This window comes from Passer montanus, unplaced genomic scaffold (assembly GCF_014805655.1).
Source record: "Passer montanus isolate IOZ18808 unplaced genomic scaffold, ASM1480565v1 scaffold178, whole genome shotgun sequence".
Lineage (NCBI taxonomy): Eukaryota > Metazoa > Chordata > Aves > Passeriformes > Passeridae > Passer > Passer montanus.
The window spans coordinates 123233-132236 of record NW_024365159.1 but is presented as its reverse complement, the minus strand read 5'-3'; the positions used below and the strand labels follow the sequence as shown (position 1 = coordinate 132236).

The window sequence follows — 9004 nt, the reverse complement described above, 5'->3', positions numbered from 1 at the left end:
CCCACCTGTGATTCATTTGTCAGCAGTTAAACATCATTACAACATTAACAGCCAATCTCAGGGCAGAAGAGCTGGGCTTTGTACAGCCATAAAGTACAGGACATCAAACTGCACTTTATGGAGTCGGGGCCGCTCACGAGTGACCCCTTCTAAACTTTTACAGTTCTCTGCATTCTTCTGATTATGGTAAAGATTTATTTGAACTTTGATATATATATGTATTAAAAGAAGGGAAAAAAATGAAGGAAAGAACGAAAGGAAGGAAGGAGTGTTTTATTAAAAACATTTTGTCCAGGTTCTTTAGGAGGAGAAACAACAGCAAGAGGTTTTCAGCTGGTGGATTTTATTCAGCTACCCAAGTGGTCACGGCTGGATCTGCTTGGGTTCCTGCTCAGAAATAAACAGGAGGCTTGCATTACACCCCGCTGGCACTCTGTGCTCCCCGAGCCTGCCTGACATCCCATTGCACAACCCCTGGCAAGCTGGAGCACCAGGGAAAGGCCTGGGCAGGGTTGTTTCCCTTTGTCAGGGGGAGGAAAGATGCCTCGGTGGGTGAGTGCTGACTGACTCCCTCTCTCACCTCCTCCTCCTCCTCCCTGCTTCTTTCCCTGCAGCACCCCTTGGAGCTGCTGGTGAAGGAGTTCAGCAATTCCCCCAGAAAACAGACCCTGAAAATCTGATTTTGCCTCTCAGCTCGCTGCAGAGAGCACGGGGCTGATGACTGCCCGCTGCTCTGCAGCCCCAGCAGGGATGGGAGAGGCACTGAGGGGGTGCTGCAAGCTGAACTGGGCAGCCAGGACACAGGAAAACACCTCAGGTTTTCCTCCTCTTTTCCGGGATCCCCCTTGTGCAGCTGCCACGCCTGGCTTGGCTCAGAGGGCTGCACTTCAGCACTCAGCCTGTAGGGAAAATCCCAGCGCTTCATGGAATATCACCTGCTAGGCAGCACTATTCCATAAAAATGGGGGCTTTTCCTGGCTGTAAATGATGGGATTTTACACACTCACTCACAGAAATGCACCTGTGATGGATGTCTGCACATACAAGGGGTTTTGCAGAAATGCAAGGGTGGGATGGGATGGGATGGGATGGGATGGGATGGGATGGGATGGGATGGGATGGGATGGTTCAGTATCTGCTCCAATCCTGGTTTAGGCATGGCAAGATCTCAGCCTCATGATGCCCAAGGGTGTCCATCGATCATGTTGCTCCCTATGCTGTTTTTTTTTGGAAAACACCCTCTGAGCAGGGAGCTGGATTTAGGGACAGATACAAGAGCCATAAATCCCAGGAAGCCCCCAGATCAGAGCAATGGGCTTTTTGGAGATTGTACACAGTGGAGAAGTGCTGATGAGACAGATTTTTCCTAGGAAACTTGCCACTTCACAGAGTTGCTGTTTCCCATGGGGAAGAAATGTGCTGAAAACTTACAGTGTTCTTCTTTTATGTCTTTTTTTCTTCTCCCTATTTTATTTTGGTAGGTTGAGGGGAGACAAACCTGAAATGAAACACTTCATTTTGGTCAGTTTAAGCTGATAGGGGGAATATTTCATTCTTTTGATTGGATGGGTTTCAAATCCATTCAGAATATGCTTCAGCTTTGCTTAGGGAAAGTGCAGCTCCATCTCTTCTCCTTTATTGTGGATCTGCTCTTGGGGGGACCTCCATGCCCACGAGGCAAAGAGCAACTTTTGTGCTGGCCAGGCCCATGGGAATGGAGTTGATCCAAGGGCATGGCTGCACATTCCAAAGAACAGGGAGGTTGAGAGCAGCCCTGATAATCCATAGTTCCTCTCCAGAGCTACAGGAAGGAGAATGAGAAAAAGAGAAACTCTCTGGAGATCCTTGTCCCGAGCCCCTCCCTGCTGCCAGCCTTCAGCAAAGCACACAGGGTAATTGATTTAACACAAAGACCTGAAAATAAGTATTTTGCAATAGTTTCTGCTCCTTTTCAGGTTTCCAGCATTTCAAATCATCTTTATGTCACATCAGTTCAAACATATCTATAGAAAATATTGGGGTTTTTTACTCAACAAGTGTCCTGGAGCCTCATTTGGAATTTCAAGTTGTCCCAGCCTTCCTTCCCTCCAGCTGAAGTCTGTGGCTGAGATAGAAAGACAAAGAAGAGCTGGGTTGAGCCATCAGTTGCTGATGTTTTCATGCTGAAGAGCTCAGTGATCACTACTGGTTGTTTTTTTTTTTCCTGTTTGTTGGCCAGCTCCCTCCAAATTTCTCTGGTTGCTTTCTCCAGAATGGTTCTGTTTTCCTCAGTAAAATTTAAAGCACAGATCAAACAGAGCAGGTTGTCTTGTTTTTCTGTTCACATTTCTCAGGAAAAACCCCCTAAACTGCTGTGTTTTGAAATGGTATTACCTTATCCTAAAAGTGCTGAAACCCAATCTGTTATCAAAAGCAGCATTCTCCTGGGATTTTGGGATTTTTTTATTTTTTTTTTTCAGTCCAAATGCTACAAATGATGCTGGCTAAAGCAAAATAAAATAACAAAATAGGGAGTCATGAGGTTTTACTGGGACAGACTGGGGAATGTGGCCTTGTTTCATCCAGGATCTCTGGCCACTTCTGCAGCTCCTGCAAGGTTCAGTGCAATTGCAGAGTGGAAAATATGATTTTCCTGCAGGAGGATCCCTGATATTCTTTCTGTGTGCATTCACAGAGCTTCTGTGCTGGCATGGGTGTCAGAGAAGGAACTGCAGATATGCATCTCCCCTGGATTTTTTACTTCATGAATTTTCTGGGAGAAATGCAGGAATTGCTGTCCCACAGCAGGTGGGAGATGTCCTGTCCACGCTCATGGACTCTGCAATAAACCCCCCAAAGACACAGCAAACCTGGTTTGAGCATTTGCTCTTGTCTGAACCTTGGCAAACGCTCCTGCAAACCTGCTCCAAGTGCAGAGTAACCTCTGTGAGGGAAGATTTATTGCTCTGGACCCAAACCAGGCAGCATTTCATCGTTTTGGAGCCCCACACTCCGGGCTGGGTGAGCTGTTAGGTCCTGATGTTCAGCCCACGGGCTGGAAGGAACCTCCAGATGACATCTGCTCTGCCCTCCCCGCTCCAGGTCTCAGGTGTGGCTTCTCCAGAGGTTTCTCCTCAGGCTGGAGTTCCCCTCCTTCCTTCTGACTCCTTGATGGGCCTTTCCTCTCTTCCTGTAATGTTCCTAGCAGTCGTGCAACAAAGAATTCCCCAAATCCAGAGGTTTTGGTGTGTTTACTGTGAGCTGGATGGGAGCCCCGATGACTCTGATGCATTCAAAAGACCAGGGGAAACAAGGAATAACAGGATCCGTTGCCATAACAGAGGATGATCCAACTCCTTCAGCCCTAAAAATAGCTTCTCCCTGTTAACCTCTCTGTGGGAAGGAAGGACTCCAGGAAGGAAGGACTCCAGGAAGGAAAGAAGGACTCCAGGAAGGACTCCAGGAAGGAAGGACTCCAGGAAGGAAGGACTCCAGGAAGGAAGGAAGGAAGGAAGGAAGGAAGGAAGGAAGGAAGGAAGGAAGGAAGGAAGGAAGGAAACCTGGCAGTTCCAGGAGCTGGAATGATGAGTGGAAGAAGAGGTTTGCTGTTAAATATCTGGGATGAGGTTTGGCAAGACCCAGTTCCACCCTTGGCTTTTCCCATGCTCCTCATGGACTGATCCTTTCTGTTCCTGGTTCCTTCTGGCTTCTTCCTCCCTTAAACATCCGAGGGAAAAGACTATTCCCAAAATGTTCTTCCAAAGGGTGGAGTTACCCCAGTCTTGCTGGCCTTGGAAGCAGAAGTCCAAGGAAACACTTTTGAAGACCTCTGACCCCACAGCCTGTCTGGCCTCATGCCCTGTGCAACAGTCACCACCAGTCATTCTCAATAGTTGGGAAATAGTTGGGATTTCCCTCCTGGAATTTCCCAGTAAAACCAAGGACTGACCCCAAGCTGTCGTGCTGTGTCCTTGCTCTGCAGCTGGAATTTGGTGGTATTCCCTTTTTTTCCCCCACTGACAAAACACACCAAGTTGTGGAGGAAGGGGAGACCTCGATGGATGAAAGGCCTCCCCAAATTCCCAATTCTGGAAAAGGGCTGCTTTGTTCTGAGCCTTTCCAGGGGTGTTCTGGCTGAGGATTTGCTGTGCCAGAGATCCTATAAGAAATCCCAGGAACTGGTTGCCAAGGCCTGGATAGCTTCCACTTCTCCCCTGGGCAGCAGGATGCTAATTGCCCTCTCCTAATGATGTCTGCAGGCTGAGGAGCTCATGAGGGGCAGCTCTGGGAGAAGCCACAGCTCCATTCCTGTGCTTTAACATGGAACTCAGGAGATTTGTGTGTTTTAAACAACCCAAACCAGAGCACATGGAGCAGGGCTGGGGTCTCTGCCCACTTCTTTTGGATATATCTGCTAAAGATCTCATCAATTCCGGTTCCTGAAGTTCATACCACAGCACAGCCAACCCAAAGCCATGGAAAATACAATTTATTTGGAGAGTGAAAAAGGCCTCTGGATCTGCAGCTGCTATAAACTCACAGGAGACTTTTTTTAAACAATAAGTGGGAAAGTCTCATTAATTTTTCCTGCCAGTTTCTGAGCTTTTGGGGTATTCCAGCATCTGCCTCTGTGAAGATTAGAAACCTTGTTTCTGTGAAGGCTGGGATCCTTTCCCAGCAATAAAAGACAGAGGTTATTTTTAGTGGAGGGCTGAACTTAGCAGGGTCACGAGAAAATGGGAGATAGACGGGAAATATTGGTTAAACAGTCATTATGGGAAACCCCTGGGAGATGAACCTGCACTTATTCCCTAGGTCTGCCTATCCCTGCTCTCCATAGGTTTCAGTGCCATGGATTTGGTGTCTGTGTGGAGCTGGGGGGGGATTACCTTGTCCTTGGATCTGTCCACTGTGAGAAAGGGTCATCAGAAAGTCAAGGAATCACCAACCACTGCTGCTCTGTCCCCTTCCTCTCCTTGTGAAGGACTCCCAGACTTCTCCAATCTCCTTCCAAGAGGAAGCTGATGGGTGCTAAATAGATTTATGGAAGAGAACAACACTCCAAACACTCTGATATTGCTGTTTCTGCTCATCCACCATGCTTTCAGCATTTTAAACAGGAGCAGTCTTAGTACAAAGCTGAAAATTCCGCTTTTAATTTGGGAAGAAAACTTTGATTTCACTGTTTTGCATCAAAATCCCTATGGAATTCTCACTCTGTCAAGTTGAGGGGTGATGATAAATTGCAAGTGGCAGAGCTGGAGATCAAACAGGGGAACTCCTGGTTCCCTTTGCTTGAGCAGGACCATGAGAGCAGTTCCTGGAATGCTGTTCCCACAGACCCTTGGGCACGTGCAGGTGCTGATTGTCGCACTCTGAAGGACCAGGAGGCCACCTGGGAGGCATGGTCTGGCCACAGCTGCTGAGACTGGGAAATCCACATCCCCTCCTCCACTGGCAGCAGGCTGGCGCACTGACATAGGAGGAGACACTCAGGTAGGCACTGGCAGAGGCCACAGCACATCCACAGCTCCCCAGGGTTTGGCTCCGAGATGGGAGCTTGCTAAAAACCACGAGCTCTGCCAGGAAACAGCTGCCTTCGTTCATTCTCTCTCTGTTTATTGAGCTCATTTCCCGGGCATCTCCTCTTGACAGCTGTAACAATGGGAATCTGCCTCTGGATCATTGTTAGCACAGAGGGTGTCCCAGCATGGGTGGTTTGAGTTTTCTTTGATGAAAATTGAGGCAGTGCTGTTGGATAACATTGACCTGCAGTGTGCTCAGGTGTGAATCTCCTGGTCTGGAGGCACAGGGAACTGTTGTATTCACGGGACCCTTGTGGAAGGAAGAAATGATGCATCTGACTCCATGTTCTCAGAAGGCTAATTTATTACTTTATAATACTATATTATATTAAAGAATACTATACCATACTATACTATACCAAAGAATACAAAAAGGATACTTACAGAAGGTTAAAAATATAACAATGGAAACTCGTGACTCTCTCCAGAGTTCTGACACAGCTTGGCCCTGATTGGCCAAAGAATGAAAACAACTCACAGCAGAATCCAATGGAACAATCTCCAAACACATTCCACATGAGCACAACACAGGAGAAGCAAACGAGATAAGAATTGTTTTCCTTCTTCTCTGAGGCTTCTCACCTTACCAGGAGAAAAATCCTGGGCAAAGGGATTTTTCTGAGAATGTGAATGCCACAGGGAACACCTCCACTGAGCATGGAGCTGGAGCTGGATATTCCAGGCAGGAACTCCTGGGCTAGAATATAACCCCAGGGAAGCAGAGGGATGTTGTGGCATCTTAACTCCTTTTTGCCAGGGTTGTGATTAAATGTGCGAGATGAAATTTCTTGTTGGAACTCAGATGTTTGTTAGCTCTTATCTCTGTTACAGTCTCACAAATCGTGAGTTCTACAGCACTCAACTCCAATGAACTACAAACTAAAAATCTATCTCTGTACAAGGCCTTTTAAGAATAAACTGTCCAGTTAAGAAATGACACCTAAATTATTTTCAATTTTAACCCAATAACCAACCACAATTGGTGGCCTGCAATGGGGACTTTTTATTTAATTATCCAAAACTACCCAAACCCATGGAGAAGAATGTGAAGAAGAAGGAGCAGCCTCCAGCCTAAAACCTCCATCTTGCTGTATATATGTTACTATATTCTAAAACCTTAAACTCTAATTTCCCACCCTGTGTGATATTACACACTTCTATTCAAACTCCACACCCATCATTTTAGTTCTATTATTCAATTTTGGAAGCCTTCTCCATGCCTCAGGTCAAATGCAGTGTTCTCTTGGGGGTCAGTGCCTGTCAGCACACAAAGTCTAAAATTCCCAGCAGCCAGGGTTCCAAGAGGATGTCTAATTTGGGTGTTCATCAACCACTCCATCTCTGCCCTGGTGGTTTGAGTCTGTGTTGGTTGTGGCTTCCCTCGTTGGAGCTCCGTGGTGTGGAACCGCCCCCGCGTCCCTCCGGCCGGGAGGGCCTGGCTGACCCCTCTGCCCGTGCTGGGAACCCCACGGGGCTCCTGCAAAGTCAGGAAATCTCTGCCACCACAACACAGACAAACCACATCCATGTCTGTCCGCGGCTCTTTCCAGAACTCCTGGATTCCACTTGCAAATTACAAAAAAAAACCAAACCAGTTTGGGTTGTTTAGTAACACCGGAAAACCCTCCGTGAGTGGGAGTGAGTCCTCCAGGACCAGACATGGACATTGGGAATGCTCCATGGTAGGAGCAATTACCCCATTGCAACAGGCTTTTCCCACTTACCTTCAAAGCCAAGTTGGGCTCCAATATATCCAATGCTGTGGCATGGAATAATGTGTGCTTGGGAAAGCCGGGCGATAGTTGGCTGAAGAAAAGAAAAATATCTTTCAGATATTTTATAATCCAAAAAACGTGGTCTCCAATGAGCTTTTCCAAGCACATTAGTGCTACAGCCATTAATAATCATAGGGCTCAAAGAAGGAAAAAAAAATCAGCTGGAAGAGAGTTGAAAAGGAAACCTATTAAAATAAAAAAAGCAATTTCCCAAAAATATATACAGCTTCATTTCCAATTTTTTTCTGGGTTTTTTGGTGTTTTTTTTTTTTTTAGGGTTTTTTTTGAGTTATTTTTTGCTGTAACTAAAACTTTCAATGACCTAATAGTCCTTTAAAAAGACAGCTGCAGGGAATAAAATGGGGCTGTTTTGTTCCTCTTGCATTGTTCCTAACAGCGGGACCCATTCCTCCTTGTCCTGATTGAATGCTTCCCAGAGTGTCTAGACATGTTACCACCACTGCTGAGGAGCCAGAAGGTACCAGGGCTCATCCCAGGAGCTGGGAAGGCCCCTTATCTGTCCTCCTCCCCATGGAGACTCTCTCCAAACCCAAGACTTGGGTGAAAACCCAGATTATGCGATTCCTAAAAATATCTCCTGCGTTGTTCATTTTTAGATTGTGCTGGGGTCATATTTTCCATGTTTTCGGCAGCGGGAAGCCCAGATTCCTGCCAGACAACACAACTTCCAGAGCAGGGATTTAGAGGGCAGCACCCAGCTCCCCACGCCTGATGACCACAGAGCAGAAGGTCACAGGAAGAGCTGTCCCATCCTTCCCCAGCCGCTCACATTCCTGCAGCCTGGGACAGCTTTCCCTGCCTTCCAGGGAGGCTCCAGCTGCACCTACCTGGCCCTCCAGGTAGGTGCACCTGGAGACCTGCATCTGACACTGCAGATGTTCCCAATATTTACCCTTTGTGAGATGTTTCACCCCAGTTTCCGCTGCATTGTCCAACTCTCACTTCGCAGCCGCTCCTGGAATGTCTCCGGCCAAGATGAAGTGCTGGTCCAGTCTTCTCCTTCCTGCCAAAGGTTGTTAGCACATCCATCCCACAGCTCATAGCTCATCTCCAGTCACGCCCTTGGATCCCAGAAATCCTGTGTGCTAAGGACAGGAAGGCTCTTGCCGGCAATCCCGAGAGCACTTGAGGCAGTAGGAGCACTTCCCAAATAAAAAATAGCAGGGACAATAATAGCCCTTATCCCTGCATCCCCCCTCTGAAGCACCAGGACTTGGCCAGAGCCTGTCATCTGTCAATTACAATCTATTTCTGTCTTGTGCAGAAGGATCTGGCCAGGATTCCTGGGATTGGGCTGCTAGCATGACTCATTCCCAGCTGATTGCTCTGTGGCTTCAGCCAGGTGCTCCTGGGACTTGGTGTCCTCATCTGGTGTCCATAAGGAATCAATGCTTCAGGGGCAGGAGGGAGAAAGGGAACGGTGGTGAGGAGCACATCCCTCAGAGTCCTCTGCCCAGAAATCGTCCTGTGTGGAGGCTCAGAGGTATTCCAGAGGTAAGGATAGGAAAGACAAGGATGAAAGTCCTCAGTGTGGGTTTCTGTTGCGCTGAGGGAAAGATGGGGTCACAAAACCCTCAGGAATCAAATCTCAGGGATCCACAAGATTCCTTGAGGGATTTCTTGTGGATCCAATCTCAAGGATCC

General features: G+C 47.5%; 1 long non-coding RNA gene across 1 annotated transcript; it reads right to left on the bottom strand.

The window, feature by feature from the left end:
* Positions 1 to 258: 258 nt before the first annotated feature.
* Positions 259 to 8463, bottom strand: LOC120500141. Its single transcript, XR_005627035.1, has 3 exons — positions 8253 to 8463; positions 7289 to 7370; positions 259 to 387 (listed from the first exon to the last, which is right to left on the bottom strand). It is a non-coding gene; the product is annotated as an uncharacterized LOC120500141 (long non-coding RNA).
* Between the last annotated feature and the right edge of the window lie 541 nt (positions 8464 to 9004).